This window comes from Bos mutus, chromosome 27 (assembly GCF_027580195.1).
Source record: "Bos mutus isolate GX-2022 chromosome 27, NWIPB_WYAK_1.1, whole genome shotgun sequence".
Taxonomy (NCBI): Eukaryota; Metazoa; Chordata; class Mammalia; order Artiodactyla; family Bovidae; genus Bos; species Bos mutus.
Window position 1 is genome coordinate 32,126,311 of NC_091643.1, and position 19,873 is coordinate 32,146,183.

At 41.0% G+C, this 19,873-nt stretch overlaps 1 protein-coding gene and 1 pseudogene across 1 annotated transcript in view; both read right to left on the bottom strand.

Moving 5' to 3' along the window:
• The window catches only part of TENM3 (teneurin transmembrane protein 3), a 622,438-nt gene that overhangs the window by 386,559 nt on the left and 216,006 nt on the right, over positions 1-19,873 (bottom strand).
• On the bottom strand, positions 13,562-13,809 carry LOC138985917 (protein CEBPZOS-like; annotated as a pseudogene).

Genomic DNA, 19,873 nt, shown 5'->3' on the forward strand with positions numbered 1-19,873 from the left:
ATGTATATGTGGTCAGTGCTCAAGTTTTCCCTGGTGGCTCAGTGGTAAAGAATCTGCCTGTTAATGTAGGAGATGTAGGAGACATGGGTTCTATCCGTGGGTTGGGAAGATTCCCTGAAGAAGGAATTGGCAACCCATTCCAGTATTCTTGCCTGGAAAACCCCATGGAAAGAGGAGCCCGGTCTACAGTCCATGGGGTCACAGAGTCAGACAGGACTTAGTGACTGAACAACAACAATTTCTTCTATACATACATACGTTTCAATTGTACAAGAATAATTTTGTTTTTATACTCAAGTGGTGGAAGGAAGTAGAGACAGGATAGATAAATGTACTCTTCTCTGCTGCTAATAAAGTTCAGTTCAGTCCAGTCACTCAGTTGTGTCTGCCTCTTTTCGATCTCATGGACTGCAGCACGCCAGGCTCCCTGTCCATCACCAACTCTCAGAGCTTGCTCAAACTCATGTTCATCGAGCTGGTGATGCCATCTAACCATCTTACCCTCTGTTGTCCCCTTCTCCTCCTGCTAATAAAACCTCCCTGTAATAAAAAAGCGCACTCATGGGGTGGGAGGTGGGAGCAAGGTTCAAGAGGGAGGGGACATATGCATACTTATGGCTGATTCATGTTAATGTCTGGCAGAAACCAACACAATATTGGAAAGCAATTATCTTCCAATTGAAAATAGATTAATTAATTTAAAAAGCATACTCAGATTTCTTTATCAGAGAAACAAATATAAATTAGACAGCAGGAGAAACCAATGAGTTGTTTCATAAGAAGTTACAGGTCAAGCATGGCTCTTGGAGAGATCCTGGGTGTACTGGCGACTTTCCTAAGTAACTACACTGCAGGTTTTCAAATAGCCCAAGGGGTATTTATTTTATTCTACTAGCTAAATTTTGTTTTGAATCACCATGTGCTATCTACAAAAGGTTCTCCCCTGGGTTTGCAGCAAAAAAAAAACCTGTAAATATTCTCTGCCCTATCGTGTGGTTTCTGGTCAGTGAATAAGAATTCTAAATGACTGTTGTGTCATAGTATCAAGCTGGCCACCTTTCAGTTGGTATCTATTAAAGCCAATGGTTTTGAGATATGGAAGGAAATTGTTAATGCATATGAGAAGTATCATTATTATTATGAACATGCCAGCGATCCTCTGTGATAAAGTGCCATTGACTTCCTGCCAACTCTCATGGATTGGTGACATTTTGTTAACCAGTCTACTGAAAAAAATCTATAGCAGGATATTAGATGGTATTTAAAAATAATATTAAGCAAGGGCTCAAGTGAAAGGAATCCTGTATCTTAAAAAATGATAACTGCAAAGTCCATTAGCTATGTTTATCAATGTCTACACTGTATAATTTAATTATTGTGTTTATTATGAAATTGTGAAATAAGATAAAAAAGTATCTTCTGGGCAGTGTACATATGTTAAATAAATTAGACTTTTATGATGATCGTGTCTATATTTTGATTATATAATATTTGCATACATTCCTAACCACCTCATTTTCTTTAACTCCAGTTTTCTATGCTATTATTTTCTTGTATTAATTTCTTGTTTTTCATTTTACTTTTATGTATGTCTAAAGATGCTTATATTTATGGCTTGTGAATAGAGGCAGGACCATTCATAGCATTTTGCTTCTTTGTTTGTAAAATAGTATTAATCCATCAAGTTTTTACTGAAGCACTAGAACTCTCTTAGATGACAGGTAATATTGAAGTAAACACTCTCTTTCCTAATGACTTGTCAACAAATGCAGGAAAATAAGTAGCAACAGGATTCAGATGTAAGGACTTAAGTATAGTAACGTGTCGCTTAAAAAGACATTTCCTGTTAGTTATTTTTAATGATGAGCTGTGTAGAGATGGTGATGGAAATGGATCTCATTAAGAGGAAAAATACTTGGATGGTATCTTTTATCCCACAAAGACAAACTGCCATTTATTATTCTTTACTGTCTCTTTCCCCATTGGACCTTTAACTTCAGGCTACACAGATTTGTGTCTCATCAAATCCCTAAATCTCATCAATCCCTAAAATAAATACCCATCCTTATTTAGTTCCTCTCCTTTCGATTTTGTACCCCTAGATAGCTCTTCTCATTTACTATTAAACTTCATTTAAAAATAGCCAAGACAGCTTGTTCTGGCTTCTCACTGCTTCCTTGCTTACCTCCTGCATTTGGAAGGCCCACTTGCTCAAGAAATTAACGTCTCTCTTAATTGGTGTAATGACATGCTCTCTCTAGTCTGTCCCGGTTTCTCCGCTCTTCCTCACTTGTCTTGTCTGTTTCCACTCCCATCTCCACATGTAGGTCTCCCTCTAGAGTTGATGGCTTTCTCCTCTGTCTCCTTCTCTAGCCTCGCTGTACACCCCACAGAGCGATAACTCATGGCTTCATGTCTTCATCTACCCCCGCAGGTCTGCATTTCCCATCCCCACCTCTGTGCTGAGTACCAGCTCTTCTTCCCCCCCAGAAATGCTGGTTATGGATGAGTGGCTTGACCATGTAGCCAAACACATATTTCCAGAGACATGTAATTAAATCTATGAAAGTTACACTAGGGTGTGAGCATACCATTTATTTCATCTCATGGAAATGATCTCAAGTTGGGTGGTACAGTGAAAGATAGTGATTGCATCAACATTTACTGCTTCACAGTTAAAGCTGTTTCACAGATTTCAGTTTTTCCCTCTCCCCAGTGATACCAGACGTGTTAATGCCTCTTATTAATTACCACAACTCTGTATGGGAGAGCAGGTGGCCATGATGACGACAGAGAACAACCTTGAGGAAGAATTACCCTTAACTATTGAAATCCCAGAGCCCTTTTGCTGAAAATGTGATTTTTTAGAAACTTGAGCTGGAAGAACATAATAGTGAAATAGTCATTCAATTTGGTATATCAGTAACTTGAGAATACTTGTGGTTGAATTATGAGTGAAGTGAACGAAAAAGCAGGGAGAAATGCTAGTCAGATCCTAGTCTCTGGAGCATCTGTTTTAAAATTAAGGGACAAAATGTTTAAGCAATGTGTTCAACTTATGCCTGAAACTGCTTTAAACTAAATAGTATGCCATTTATTCCCAGTTCATTTCAAAAGTTAGTTTTTATTCAATTTTGCAGAGGAAGAAGCCAATTATAAAAAAGGATAAGTCCAGAAACATAGAGGACATTCCTACTGCATTAGCCAACAAACATTTATTAGGTGCCAAATGTATGCAGAATGGTGCCAATCATTTCTTTAATGTGGAGAGTTTCCTATTCATTAATCCCTGTAATTTATAAACAGAGTAAGTGGTGAATACAGTACATTAGAATGGACCTCTAAATAAAAGATGCTACAAGCTAAATAATCATTAAAGCCAATATATTTATTGAATCTGCTCAGTTACAGAAAATGAATGCTGCTTTTTAATTGTGCATCAGTCTGAGTAGTGAGAAAACACGGCTGCACCATCATTCCTAACAGCTCTGTGGCTATGTTATCATGATGGAGGCCTCCCGAGGGCAGAAACTAGTGTCTTGTTTGACTGTAACTACAGGCCATGACAGTGGGCACTCAACAACCATCTGATGAGAAAAATGTATGAGCAGAGCAAGTCCTATTGGAATTGTTAGGACATCTGAATTTGATTTTAACTTCTGAGATTTAACAGATGTGCAACTTTGTACAAGTTAATTAACTTCTCCAGGACTTGGTTCCTAATCTATAGAGGAGGACTCTCCCCTTCCTTACTCACAGGCGTGGTCACAACTTCATGGGATGGTCAGATTATATACATGAAAATCTCTGAAAATGGAGGAACAGCTCAGAGAGGCAGATATGATTTTTATTATTAGTTTAACATGAAAGTCTCTCAGATGCTGAAGAATTCGCCTGCAATGCAGGAGACCTGGGTTCAATCCCTAGGTTGGGAGGATCCCTTGGAGAAGGGAATGGCAACCTACTCCAGTATTTTTGCCTGGAGAATCCCATGGATAGAGGAGCCTGGTAGGCTGCAGTCCATGGAGTCACAAAGAGTCAGGCATGACTAAGCGACTAACACTGTCGCTTTTAACACTAACGTCTCTAAAAGTTATTTATTTTGACAGAGGTTGAGATGGTTGGATGGCATCACTGACCAATGGACATGAGTTTGAGCACACTCTGGGAAATAGCGAAGGGCAGGGAAGCCTGGAGTACTGCAGTCCACGGGGTCTCAATGAGTTGGACACAACTGAGCGACTGAATAACAACATAAGTTGTTACTAAAGTAAGTTTCACAAGCATTGGCAAAGCATCAGATCAGATCATGCAATCAGAAAAGGGACAAGAAACATGGGAAAGGATTAGGGCACAGAATTAAAAACTATTCTCCAAAATTGTATTCAGTGGATAAGTGTCTACCACAGGCAGGATACTGCACTGGGCTGGACAGGAATTACCAAGATGATATGGCCACAGAGACCGTGGCCTTTTGACCCAGAGTACTGGGCAAAAGCTAACAGTCATCCTCATGTAAAGTAGGATCTGCAAGTGTTGTAAACAAGTCAAAGAAGGCCAAGGTGAGAGCCATTTTGAAGAGGATCAATAAAAGTGACTGGTAACAAAGCCATTTTTGAGAGCAGCTATAAACATGGACAGCTGTAAGAATTCTGTAAGAACCTATATGGGAAAAGAACCTGAAAAACAGTATGTGTGGTATAAAACTGAATCACTTAGCCATACACCTGAAATTAACACAACATGGCAAATCAACTGTACTCTAATATAAAATAAAAATTAATAAAACAAAACATGGCCAAGGTTCTGAAGAAGTAGAGGCGTGGGGACAGCAGGGTGCTTTGGGCTGAGAGGATCCCACGAGGAAAGGCACACAGCTGAGATGGCATAATGTCGCTGGCGCATCCAGACAATTCAGGAATGCCTCAAAACACGCTGCGGCCACATTTCACTGTCATTACACTGCTGACTCTCTCACGGATCAGGGTACTTTGTCGGCAACCTCAGCCCCGACGTGACAGTCCCACTTCCCAGAGCTGGTTGTTTTCTGCCGCCGTCCACCCAGGTAAACCAACAGGAGCCCTCTGAGGGGTCGTCAGCAACAACCTCAATAACAAAGAGGCCCTGGCTGTCTTCGAGAATGGGCTTCTGCAAAATTCTTCCGATTTATCATGTTCTGGGATTCAACTCAGCATCACACAGATAAAACCCAGAGGAAATGTAGCAGTTAATAAATTATTAAGCTGCTTTCCTTTAAAAACATCAGGACTGGGCAGTACAAAGACATGCCGGGTCTGTCAAATGCAAACGGATCTGTAAATCTCAAAAAGAAGAATTATCTGAGCTAAGGAACAGCTGGCCCCGCAGATCCCATGGCCCACCTGGGATCCTCCGACTGCAGCCTGTCATTCTTAAAGAGTTCAATGCTAATACAGTCAATGAAACATAAAACCCGACCGAGGGAGGTGGGCTCCAGGCGCCCTCGAAGGAATTATCTTATGCTTCGTAAAGTGACCTTTAAAGAGTCATCTAGTAAAACGTGGCTTTGAAACTGCAGCCTTATGCTTGCCCAGAAATAATAATCGATGTCGGCGACTTGTTTAGAATATGATGCACAGTTGCACAAATCTCTGCTTCACATAGTCTTTGTTAAATAGCTACATCTCAGATTTCTTTACTTGGGTCAGATCCACTGAGCTAAAATCACTCATTTTTAAAATGACTACACATCATTTTTTCTTTTTTTTCCCCCAACAGGTAAAATGGCTGCAAAATTCCTTTCGCTCCATTTTGAAGCCTAATTTCTCTGGCCTGGGTGTAGTTCCTTAATCTTTTTATTTCCTCCATGAAACCCAAATTGGCTCACTTGGCAGAAATGGCTACAATGGGGGTCTGGTTTTGATAAGTTGTTTGAACGTGTAATTTCTGAGCAGAGTTGGTGGGGCAGGTGGGAAGGCCAGCTGGCTGGGGGGATCAGATGAGTAGAAACACAAAACTAATACTTTCATCTGAGCCTCCCTCGCTTCCCGACACAGGCAACTAGACTCACAGTCAAGATGAAAAGTTGGAAAACATCCCAGTTTCATTTAAATGGGAAGGGACGTTTGACATGTTAATGATGTGGGATGTATGGAGAACAGCATCTTCCTTTTTCCCTCCTTTATGACTTTAGACATTTCTATAGGGACCGTACCATATAATTGATGTTTGAAGTTCCAGTTATGAAAGGGACCAGACTTGAAACCTGACTAGGGAAAGCAGTACAAAAGAAGGGCTTCAGCAGCCTCTGCCCCACAGCATCACCCCTTCACCTGTCTGTATGCTGGTTATCAGCCTCTTGTCTCGGAGCAGGGTCAGCTCCTTTTGGTCATTGGCCCCTGACCCTTTCAAAATGGTTCTTGGGTTCGTAAATACAGATAAACATTTTCAAGAAACTGGGATAGCTAGAGAGTCTCACATTCAATTTCATTTAACAACTAAACTTCAGATGCAAAAGCAAGATAATGCAACAAAATAGCAGTCAATTTCCAGATGTTCCATGAAGTTAACCTTCTACCAAATGTTTCAGAGAAAAAATTACATTGGAAGCAAGAAGGTGCCTGGAAGTCAGGCAGAATATTTTACATTTGCAGGGTGAGAGGACAAGGAATGGGTTTAAGTTGCTGAGGAAGCCCCAGCAAAGTACCTAAATGCTTAAGCCTCAAACTGTTATCTATTAAACATGGTTAAGACTCAAACACACCTTGTAAGCTTGGCTTGAAGATTAAATGAGAAAACGTATCAAAAGATCAAACAAAGTTTAGTGTGTAGGGCCACTCAATAAATATTTAGTACATTATTAGTGTTATTATCATCATCACCAGAAGTTTGCTTTTCAGCAAAATGACATAAAAGAAACTGTGTTGGGGAAGCTCGCCTTAGTCATGGCAGAGGGTGGAGAGGGAAGATTGACAAGTTAGGGGGAGCAGGTAGGAGGTGAATCCTAGAGAAGTGGTGATGGATCTCTGAGCTAGGATGGGAACAACTGGAATGAAGAAGAGAGCGCCACCGAGAAAAGAAAAGCAACCCGCGATATCCAGATGGTTGAAAAAAAAGCATAATTCCCAAGAGTTCTTAAGCTCTTCATAATTTGTGAAAGCCCATTCTCCATTCAAGGGAACAGATGTATGCTTACATATTTACTTACCCATATGGAGAAGAGCAATCCCAAAGCAAGACTAAATTATTTTTTTAATTTCTAATTACTATCCCTTAGAATTTAAGAATTTTATTTTGTATATCATTCTTTGTCTTCAAAGCACAAACACTTTCAAAAATATATAATGTTAAAAATCCTTCTGAGTTAGCAGTCCCCAAACTTTCTTGAGAGGTTCTCTTTTGTAAGAACCCACTCTTGGGATAAATTACTGACTGTTCACAATCTTTAGGGTTCCTAATCATGCTCTGATGTGTTTACTAAAATGTTTAAGCCAAAGCCACAAAGATTCTTCTGTGAATTCTGATTGATTGGATGATTGATTTTCTCCAAACAGTGACTCACTATTCTGTTCAGGATTCACCTTCTCTTTTTACATTTAAAGTCAATAAGTAGCGAGATTCTGCCACTTATGACATAATAACGTGATGTTAATTTATAATATCCTCAGTAGAGTTTTCATCTTTGTAAGGTAAACATTACTTTTCCTAGGTACAGGATCAAAGGTGACACAATTTTTAAAATGCAATTTAGATGTCCATCTAGTTACTTTATAAGAATGCTATTGGAAAACAATATGAACGATAACTGATTCTGTAAACACTGTGTCTCTTGAAAGAATTAAAATACATACACCTGTCATCTTCTAACCACTTAAAGAAACTCTCAGTTTATATCAGTTGCTTGTTGAAATAATTTATCTTTAGGGGCAGAAAAAAGGATAAACAGACCATAAAAATTCCCTTTTATTAAAAAAAAAATTTCACTTTCCAGTTATTTTATTTTTACCTATTTAAAAAATAACTTTTCACAGATAAGTTATTCTACCAAATAAGTACCAAGTATTGTGATGAATCTTTGTGGGACAGAGTCCTGGTAACCTGTTATACAAGACACACAGTAAAAGATCCACTTGCCAGATCTACCTTATAAGATCCCTTGCTTGTACAGACACATTCACGCTCACCCTTCTCTTGATTTAATGTCTGGATGAAGTCTGAATTTGACTTTGACAAGCAGAAGGAGGTTTCTTTTTGGGATGTGTGATGATGCATTTGTGGTAAAACATTTCATATACAGAAAAATGAGTCAAGAGCTGAAGAACACTTTGCTAATCTGTCTCACGAAGCTCTTCTTTGGGGGGCTGTCGATCTAGCTTTTAAATCCCCGTGCACTAAGGCCAGGAGAACGCTATTTTCAATAGAAAATCCATACAATTGTTTTGTGGGAGATGGTGCTTATTATTCGGCCTTGAGACTCAATACAAGTCTTCGGCACTTGTAGCCAAATAAAGCCGGGGGTGGAAAAGAAATGTGGAATGCAGGCAAGAGGGAATAAAGGAGAACATTAAAAGAGTCATGAAAAGACTCTGAAAAAAGGACGAGTAATTAGAGGAGGGAGTAAGCAGGAAACTGTGGAGACAAGGGGAAGGCCAGTGTGAAGGTTCAAGTTGCCGGAAGAACAGAGTTGCATTTTTGGAGAACCTTGAGTATCCGCTCTGCCAGCCAAGCAAACACAAATATTTCAATATTGGTGGCATTTGAAAAGCCAATGGAAAGGAGCTAAAACAGCCCATTCACCGTACTAATTTTCTAACTTGTTCAAGGGCTACTGAAGTAGAAATTTTGGGGAAGGGGAAGGCCATTAATATACCAAATCCCTTTCTTTGTTTGTACTCTTGGTTTGTCAACATGCACAACCAGAGCATTCTTCAGCAACTCTACCTGCCTTCACTCTGCTGCTGCTGCTGCTAAGTCGCTTCAGTCATGTCCGACTCTGTGCAGCCCACCAGGCTCCTCTGTCCCTGGGATTCTCCAGGCAAGAACACTGGAGTGGGTTGCCATTTCCTTCTCCAATGCATGAAAGTGAAAAGTGAAAGTGAAGTCGCTCAGTCGTGCCCGACTCTTCGCGACCCCATGCCTCCATCCATGGGATTTTCCAGGCAAGAGTACTGGAGTGGGGTGCCATTGCCTTCACTCTACAGTCTTCTAAGTCCTGGTACTAAATGAAGAACAGTTGATACTTTCAAGAAAAAATAAACTGAACGGCACAAGACGTTTAGAAAGAAAACTTGGCCAATTGCTCTGAGTATAAACACATGAACTCCCTTCCCTTATAATTTTGGCTCTGAATAAAACGTCACATGTGAGTCGCATGTATTTCTTCATTTGATCAGATCTACTTCGCAGGGTAAGTGTGAAAGACTGGAGCATTGTTACAGAGCCATCTTCCCAGGCTCTCCTCGAATCCCAGGATCTGCCTTGAGTGAAAGCTTCAGGCCAGATTTCCCAGCCCGATGTGGGTGGCAGAAGGGAGGAGACAAAGATGACCTTCTCCTGAACAGCACGGGGAGCTCAGCTCCATGGTGACCTAGATGGGTGGCAAGGGGGTGCTGGTGGGAGTGTGAAGGGCTCCAAAAGGGAGGGGATATCTGCGTGCACACAGGTGATTCGTGTTGCTTTACAGCAGAACTAACACAGCATTGTAAAGCAATTGTACCCCAATTAAAAAAAAATGACCCTCTGTCTGAGGATGCCTGTGGTGAAATGAGTTTAAATGCAAGCACGGTCTGTCCCTGGAAACAGTCCTGCCACTGGTACAGCCATAAAGACCTGACTTTTTATACAAGGTTTTAGGATAAAACTGTTGCTTTTCATACTGACAAACGCTCTCTCCTTGACCATTTTTTTTAACCCTAACTTTCTCTTTTACTTACCTCTTTTTATTTAGATATAATGGGCATACAGCACTATATTCACTTCAGAGGTACAACACAATGATTTGGTATTTGTACACATGCAAAATGACCACCACTTAGTCAAGTTAACATCCATCACTAGGCGGCTCAGAGGTAAAGGATCTGCCTTCCAGGCAGGAGATGCGGGTTCAGGCCATGGTTGGGAAGATCCCCTGGAGAAGGAAATGGCAACCCACTCCAGTATTTCTGCTTGGGAAATCCCAAGGACAGAGGACCCTGGCAGGTACAGTCCATGGGGTCACAAAAGAGTCAGACACGACTGAATGACTGAACAACAACAATATATGGTAACAATTATTTTTTTCTTGTGAAGAGGACTTTTAACAACTTTTAAATATTATTGTTTGTTGTTCAGTCACTTAGTCCTGTCTGACTCTTGTGACCCCAGGGACTGCAGCCTGCCAGGCTCCTCTGTCCGTGGGATTTTTCAGGCAAGAACACTGGAGTGGGTTGCTGTTCCCTTCTCCAGGGGACCTTCCCAACCCAGGGATCAAATCTGCCTCTCCTGCGTCTCCTGCATTGCCAGGTGGGTTCTCTACCACTGAGCCACCAGGGAAGCAACTTTCAAATAAACATTACCGCATGACACACTCTTCTGAGAGCTCAGCCCCTCCTGTGGGGCCGGCACAGCCCGGTTTTAACAAGACTCCGGCCACATCTGTCCAGAGAGAATCCATCTCCCTCCACAATTGAATATATCCTCACTCCCCAACCTTTGCTGCATAAGACCTCGGCCTGCCTTCAGCAAGAACTGTCCATTTAAGTCAGTTTCACAAGAACTCCGCCACGCCTGACATCCCCTCGTGATACTGCTATATCCATGAATCCCCCCAGCCTACTCTGTGGTGGTAAGTCCCCCACCTACTCGAGTGTTCAGCTCTAGTAACACTACGATCATCGGGCACCGCTGCCAGCTGTCCTGAGTGAAGCCTTCCTTACTGTTTCAACAAGCGTCACATCAGTTGTTTTTTAGGAGGGTCGGTTGTGTGTGGTCCCAGCCCGTGGGTTTCAGATAAGGATCTGGGACGGTGAGAAGCATACAGGGTGACAGGCATGGGGGAAGCCGTGACCTGAACATCAGGGGGTCAAGATGCCACCTGGGCCCTGCATCAGGTGCCCTGAATCACATGAGCTCACAAGCCGGAAGTGGGATCAAGACAACAGGCTCATGAAAAGAGGTTTTTAAAGGTCAGATGAACTGGGGGCTTGTGGCCCCACCCTGGGCCTGTCTTCTGAGCTCAGAGTGGATCTGGCTGAAGATCAGGCCAGCGTCTAGGGTCGTGGAGGGCTGGAATTCGAGCGGCAGTCTTAGCACCAAAGACTTGAAATCTAAGAAGAAAACAGCATCAAGGAGAGTGTACCCTGATGATAGTTTGGAAAATGAATACATTACAAGAGAAGGAAAGTCGCTCTTAATGCTTCCTGCCCAAGTCCTTCACTCACACCATGAATGAGACAGGGGCTGAGGCTGGCTGGGAATGACGCTGCTCAGCTGTCATTGTGAATATGAGACATGCAACAAAATGTCTGCGTACAATTTGAAAACACCCAAAAAATACGAAGCAGTGTAAAAACGTCAGACAATCTAAGTCAATTCAATTAATCAGCCATCTAGTTTACTGTGATTAAAAGCAAGACAAAGGCCTAATGCACAGCTTCTTTGAGAATTATCTCCTTTCTTCTTATACAAGATGAGAAAAATGGTCTAAGCAAATAAGAACTGATCATTCTCTACCTGCTTGCATCTCAATATGATCTTATCTTTAGCAACAGGATTCTTTGGCACGCTTAAGTGACTATAGATAGTCAATTAAATCCACATTTTAGCTAATTATCATACAATTCCCTCTTCAATACATTGTATGAGCACATTATCCCAGGAGGCTTCTCTGTCACTGGAATCCAAAGCAAAACACATATTCTAATCTTGCGATGTCAAAAATATTTACTCAACACCTTTACTTTGTGGCAAAAAATGAGCCAATGCTGAACAAGAGCCCTTCTTCCCTTTGGATAAATAATACTTAGCTCTTCATTAAGAAAACCATAACCACAGACTCTTGCATGGGATTTTCTATCTCTCTTCAAATCTCCAGCCCTAAAAAAGGTCAACTGTGCTTCTTCCCCCATATCATTCCTTTTCCTTTAATGCCTACAGATCTGTTTTCATCCCAGTACCTAACCCAGCCTGGATTCCTGCCTCTTTCGTCCACATTCCCCGGGCCCCTCATCCTTACACGTTGACACAGATATAACTGCAGAGGACAGGAAACTCAGAAGACACACTAGGGATCAATTTATCTTTGGCAAGGGAATTGACTAATAGGTTTTCTCCTGTCTCTAATTTCTCTGATTCCCCTTTGTCAGGGGGATTCTCAGACCAATTCTTTCCTAGCTGTCAAAAGCACCTGTTCTCACGCCTGGGTTCAACGTCGGTCAGGCCCCTGTTCAGCTGTCCATCTCATCCCTGATTGGAGCACACACCTCCCACCGGGACCAGGTCAGCGGAAAAGCTCCAGCATAGGGAGGTTTCCGGTGCACGTGGGTCCTCAGCTGAACCCAGAGGCAGTGAGAGCAGTCCTCCATCCCACAAACTCATCCACTTCCCCCACACGTGGGGTGGGGGGCCCAACGAGAGGAGGTTCCGGGTCAGGAAGGCAGAGAGGGCACGTGGCAGAGACTTTCAAGAGATGTCCCTAGATTATTCTGGGATGTCAGCCAAAGCCTGGGTTAACCTCAGTTGCGTCACCAGTGAACCAATCGCCCGCCTGCTGAATTGGCAAAGTGAGATGTGGCCTTGGTTAAATTTCTGGAAATTGGTGAGTTTTGCGAGCTAACATAAACCCTCACAGTTGGGAGACATTTGAAATAATAAATGTTGAGTATCTCTCCCTCTGTTAGTTTATTTTTTTATGTGGAGTTCAAGATGTTTGTCTTGATATTATCAAAACGGATCCATATCATCAGCAGCATATGCATATGCTACCCACGAGCAAAACGGATCCACAGCAGAGCATGTGCATTTATTGAGCACATCATGGGTGAGTTCAATTCAAATCCACACATACCACACGCGTCCTCCACGCCAGGCCCCAGGCGAGCCATGGGGGGATGTGACGGGAAGCCAAGTGGTTGTGGCTCCTTCTCTTACGGAGTTTCTGGTCAAATGTGGTGATTTGTCCTTGCACTCCATCCCTTAACTTTTCCTTTCCTTTCACTCTAGCTGAATCTTAACTAGCTCCTGCAGGAGTTCCTGCACCAGTTCTTTTTCTGAAGTAGTGAACAGGCATTGAGTACTGACTGTAAGTCAAGCGCCCTGGGAACTCTCTACAATGATCATCTAATTTACTCTGCTCAACAGCATTGTGAAGTTGGTGCTATTATTATTATTTTTGAGAACCACTTTATTCTGAGTAGTATAAACATAACTCCATTCATAACATAAACCTTCCATCAATTTCTTCACAGTCAGCCCAAAGAATAAAACCTCTGACTTAATTAGAATTTACATTTGGCCTTAAATATTTCAAAAATCATCCATGTCAACTATGGAATTTTAATCCTGCCTGCTACTATGAAATAGGGCAAACTTTGATCGATGGTAATTTCTAATTTTTGCTGTTCAGTCATTTTTCTTGACCTTGTTTTTTGACTGTGTACATTCTAGAGTGTTCAATAGATTTGTAATAAACTTCCATGATGAAGGGAAATTTCTTGCTCATTGTTTGCCTGAAATCTTGGCTAGTGTTCACCTTTTCAAACAACAAAAAAAAATGTGCTCCAAAATGGTCCACAAATTCAGCTACTAAACTGCCTTTAAAAATCTTCTTTGCAGTGGTTCCAGAGCACGGGCCATCAGATACGAAGCAACATCTTGGAGCAACCCCCACAGTGTGGGGCAGATGGCAGGCAGGCCATGACAACAGTCTTCACCACTATGATTAACCCCGCTTAAACTTGAGGAAATGGAGACACCAAGAGATGAAGCGAACTATCTAAGGCCACAGAACTAGTTGGTGGTGTAACTTGAACATGGGATCAGGCAGTCTGACTCTAGAGCCAGTCTTTATACTCTGGATATAGGTGTGGGTATACATAGGTACTGGGCTTCCCCAGTGGCTCAGCAGTAAAGAATTCTTCTGCAATGCGAGAGACAGGTTCAGTCCCTGGATGGGCTAGATCTCCTGGAGGAGGACATGGCAACCCACTCCAGTATTCTCACTGGGATAATCCCATGGACAGAGGAGCCTGGTAGGCTGCAGTCCATGGGGTCACAAAGAGTTGGACAGGATAGAGCTTATATACATATACATATGTGTGTGTGTGTGTGTGTATATACACAGAAATATTTTTAATGTTTATTTTAAAAATTATTTTTGGTCTCATGGCATGGCTTGCAGGATCTTAAATCCTCCCACCAGAGACTGAACCCATCCCAGGACAGAGAAAGTGCCGATTCCTAACTACTGGACCACCAGGGAATTCCCTCATTTTAAAAAAATTTATTTATTTTTTTAAATTTTTTAAATTTTATTTTATTTTTAAACTTTACATAATTGTATTAGTTTTGCCAAATATCAAAATGAATCCATCACAGGTATAAATTTATTTCATTAAAGTCTAGTTGATGTACAATGTTGTGTTGATTTCTACTATACAGCCAAGTGATTCAGTTATACAAATTCTTTTTCATTATGGTATTATTTTTAAAGCGCAGCTCTAGTCATATTATTTGACTCAGATACCTACCCTGACTCTTTGATAATTCCTGAATTATATACAAAGATCACAGAGTCCCAGACAAGCATGTAAAGCCCCATTCAGTCTTTCTTCAGCCAACCTTTGCGATTCCGTGTGCACATCCCCGAGGGGTGGCACATGTCAGTGGAGGTTCCGTGTCTGCTACATTTTATGTTCTTTCCTTTTCCTGAACCTTTAGCCTCCAGACATATGCCACTTCCTCCTCCCTTGGACTTTAAAACAAAAGCCCCAGTGGATGTGACTTCTTCTTGCTTAGAATCACCACATGCTTTGTGGGTGCCTCTCTATGCATGCACCTTCTGCCACATTCTCAGTCAGTCAAGTCTCTGGGGAAATGGTGTGTTAGAATGTGGAGTGGGGCCCTGAAATCAGCTTGGCCTGAGACTGCTTCCAGCTCTTGGAATTTTTAGCTCTGGGATCTTGGGCAAATTGGATCACATCTCTCCCAGCTCGAAACCCTTTCATGGCTTCCCACTGCAATTTGGGGCTGGGGACAGACTTGTGGGGCCCAACATATATTTGCTGCAAGTTCATGTGCCTTTAAAACCCAAGCTCTGCCAAGCCCAGCTTTCTTGACCAGCCTTATTTCATAAGTCACACCCGCCTTGATGGTTAAGTTACCCTTTAGTGTTCTGTCTTCAGGTTCTCAAATGCTCCTGCAAGCTCTTGCATTCCTTAGGCCTTCGCGGAGCTTTCTTTCTACCTGCAACCTCTTCCACTGCCTCTCTTGACTCACTCATTCTGATCTTTAAAGTCTCAGGTTTAAACTTGTCACATTTCAGGAAAGACTTCCTTGACCCCCTGATTCAAAGACCTCCATCCCTCATCCACCCCGAAACTAGCTAAGTCCACCTAAGCTAGCTCCTTTCCTTAGATGTGGAGTGATTTCATGAGCTTGTGGAAGCTCTGTTTCTCTCACTAGACTTGCAAACCCCCATGAGGACAGGATGTATCTGTCTGGTTCACCACAATGGCATAAGGAGATGCTCGAGACAGACAAAGAGATAAATCTCTCTATTCCTCACTTTCCTCATTTATAAAATAGGAGTAACAATAACCTACCCTCACTGCCTTTGAGAAGCTGAGCACAGTCTGCAGGGAGAAGCTGACTGCTAATTGGGAGCTGTCCACTTCCACTTCTGAGCCACCGTCCCCTCAAGGAAGCCGCCTTCTCTCTGCATGCTCCCACAGCTGAGCACAGGGCTTTGGGCATCGCGGGTGCCCGTCAATGTTTGCTGTACCTGAGTTCATCTATGCCATCCGAAACCACAACTTCTCATTTTTGCCAAATGTGCTGATTTGACTCACATACAGAGATGTCCCTTTCCATGATCACATGATAAAACATCCCCTCAAACGTTGCTGCGATGAAGTTAATTGAGAACACACGTAAGCGTGTACAATACTAGGTTAGCATCACCAGGCCTTCCTGCATTCATACACTGTGAAGACTCCTCCTTGGAAAATTTTCTTCCAAATTAAAAATTTTAAATCATATGCATATCATCATATATTTATATATTGTGTTTTATATGCATGTTGTATCACTGACAAGCAAACGATGAAAATGTTAGGATTAAAAAAATCGACCATGCTCATATCCACAGTCAAAATTTAATTGTTGAACAGTATTTGACTGTTGAACAAAGAGTCTGAGTTTTTGCAAAATAGGTCAAATGTAGAATTCCTGAGTAGGAACACAATCGTTGCAATCTAACTGTACAGGTCATTAGCAAGCCGTCTGGGAAATAAAAGAAGTGCTAAGCTAAAAATGTGTTACAGGTTGAGTGACCATTTAATTTAATGACCAAATCAAGACATGTGTAAGAGTGAAAGGAGATAGTATTGATTATACTGGAACAACAGAGAAACCCGAATTGTCCCAGGGATGCTGTCTTGCGTTCTGGATTAGAAAAAGGTTCAAATCTAACCATATGGCACTACCAGCAATAAAGTTTTTCCCTCTTTCCCACCAACGCACCTGTGTCTAGTATGTTCAACTGTTATTGCCTTTAGATTTGATAATATGTAGGATATCATTTAGCATAATAGTGTCATAATCTGATCTACCCAGATAAGGATCACAGAAAAGACAAAAAAAAAAAAAGTAACAGACCAAAAAGCAAGCTGAACCCAGTGAAGGAGAGGGTCTGATGTCCACTGTCTAAGCAGGAGCCCTGACTGATCCAGCCAGTCCCCTGCTCTACCACCAGGCTGTTCCGATGCTCTGGGACTCCCAACATGACTGTCTTTACTGTCTACCCAACAAATCTGCGCTCACGTCTGAATTTGTATTTTCAAAACATGTCGGCTCATTACATTTACTGCATTCTAAATGATATTTAAAATTGAGGTAAATAATTTAAAGAGAAAATACCAAGAGCTTGAAATGAATATCTTTAAATATAATGCAATCAGGTAGATATTTTTACAATGTTTGGTGACATTAATGTGGTAATACTGAGTAACTGCTGACAATTAGTCAGAAGATGGAGCAGAGGTCTTGTAAGGAAATTACTCCCAGATGACAAAATATTGAAAATTCAATTATACTCTGTTTATTATAGGCTTACATTAGCAACTATATTCCTAATAAAGACTTTGATAATACACAAATTAATGGGAACACAGGGGAGTACTTTTGGAAATATTTTTTTCTCCTTATAGGATTCTATGATATTGATTTCTAAAGTGCTCCAAATGACAGTGTAAAGCTTGCTAAAAAAAATTCCTAACATAAATTATATGCATAAGAACATATGATCTATTAAAGTACTCAAGATTATAAAAATAATTTTAATGTATAATGACAATGTGCAATAAATTCAATGCTTAAAATTTCAAGTTATGCAAGTGTATAAATCATTTAGGAAAGAAAATCCAGTGAATGCAAATAAGAAGAAACCATAATAAGGGCTGCACAAATGGTCTGAATTCTAATTAAAACCATATGTCATGGAAGCCAATGCATTCATTCTCCTTTTCACAAATGTAGTTTTAAAAACACTTCCACAATATAAAGCTCTTTATAACATATTTTTGTAGGTTGGAGTATACAAATATCTATTTCCCCACCAAGAAGACCACAATGTTCATCTACAAAGAACTAAGTTTTTCTCTTTCTTCCTCCCACAAACTTTCTGACATTATGCATAGTTCAATGAACATTTCTTCATTTGGTTGTTGAAAAATTTAACTGGGCACCTGTTTTGGGTGTAGCTCTTCTGTTCCTTTGCTTTTAAGGCCTTGCACCTCTTTTCTAGGCTTTTAAGATAGAGGGGAGAGAAAAAGATAGATACATAGATAAATTCAATATAATGTAGAAAACCCTGAATATTCATTGGAAGGACTGTTGCTGAAGCTGCAGTACTTTGACCTCCTGATGCAAAAAGCTGATTCATTAGAAAAGATGCTGATGCTGGGAAAGATTGAAGGCAAAAGGAGAAGGGGGCAGCAGAAAATCAGATGGTTAGATAGCATCACCCATTCAATAGACATGAATTAGAGTAAACTCCAAGAGAGAGTGGAAGACAGGAGCCTGGAGGGCTACAGTCCAAGGGGTCACCAAGAGTTGGACACAACCTAGCGACTGAACAATAACAATGCAGTAAATGCTAAATGTCATGGAAGAACTAGAGGGAAAGGCACCGTGGGAATTTGGCGGTAGGTCAGCTAGTTGCACTTTGGAACAACCAAAATGAAGATGTACTTAAGTGAAGCCACAAAAGCTGGCAGGATTACCCATAAACAGTAGCTAGGAAGGTAATGCAGATTGCCAGCTTAGCATGATCAAGCCAAGTGTCAAGAAAGTACGTGGTTGATTCACAGAATGGCAGCCAATAAAAAGAGTCCATTATGATGTCTTCAGAGGAATCTCAGGTAAAGAAAGGAAGATAAGATTATTTGGTGTTGAAATAACAAGAAAGATAAGCTTGAAAGTGAAAGTGAAGTTGCTCAGAAACGTCTGACTCTTTGCAACCCCACGGACTGTAGCCTACCAGCCTCCTCCGTTCATGCAAGAATACTGGAGTGGGTTGCCATTTCCTTCTCCAGGGGATCTTCCTGACCCAAGGATCAAACCTGGGCCTCCTGCATTGCAAGCAGACGCTTCACTGTCTAAGCGACCAGGGAAAGATAAGCTTAGAGGATTGAAATCTTCCTAAGAAGATTGATTCAACTTCTTGTTTTTGGTGAACAGACATTTTATGGAGCCAGGAATCAAGAGAATTGGAGGAAAGAAATAAAAATTTCTAAATGTAAGGAAAGGAGACAAAAGAAATGCAGAAATGTGAATGAAGTAATATATATGCTCCCTGTATTCTAGGGACAAAAGTAGCTTTGAAATAAATAAATAGGTTGAATTTGATGAAACTATAGAGCAGTGAAAAGATTTCAAGTAGGAAAGTAAGACAAAGTATTCAATAATCATGTTGAAATTTTGGAAGTGATTTGGAAATGTTAAGTGGGAATAAAAAGTAGAAAATTGAGTTCCACTTTGGCAAATAGTTTTGACTGCCATGGTGAAAAATATATAAGTCATGCGAGTTCATTTTTTGACAAAATGTTATAGCAGTTTATGTTTGGAAAATTTCTTTAAAAAATATCCAGTGTGAAAGAGACTCATTTTACAGCTTGTGATGGCAATATGATTTTAAGTAGGAAGAAGAATGGAAATCAAAGAAACATCAGGAGGCTAACAAAGAAAAAGCAGAATTCAAAATCAAACATAACTTAGATGCAGTCCAGGAAACAAAAAAGATTTGGTGACTTGATTAGTAAAAGGATCACTTTGCTAAAGGGCTAAACTTTAGAGACAAAAAGGGACAGATGAATGCTGTAGTGCCCAAAATAACAAGAAATTAATGCAAAAATAATGAAAGAGACAAAAATGTGATGAAGAGCTCTGAAATTACAAGTATCTGGAGCTCTATTAGAGTTATTACTAAGCTTCTTCACTACCAACCCTGGAAGGTCTTGGCTTTCAGCTTTGCAGCCCCTGAAGAGAAAGATGCAACACCGTGACTATGTTTATTGAATGAATAATTGCAAAACAAAGTAAGGAAAAACCTTTTTGTTGTTGTTCAGTCGTTCAGTTGTGTTTGACTTTTTGTGACCCCATGGATTGTAGCACACCAGGCTTCCCTGTCCATCACCAACTC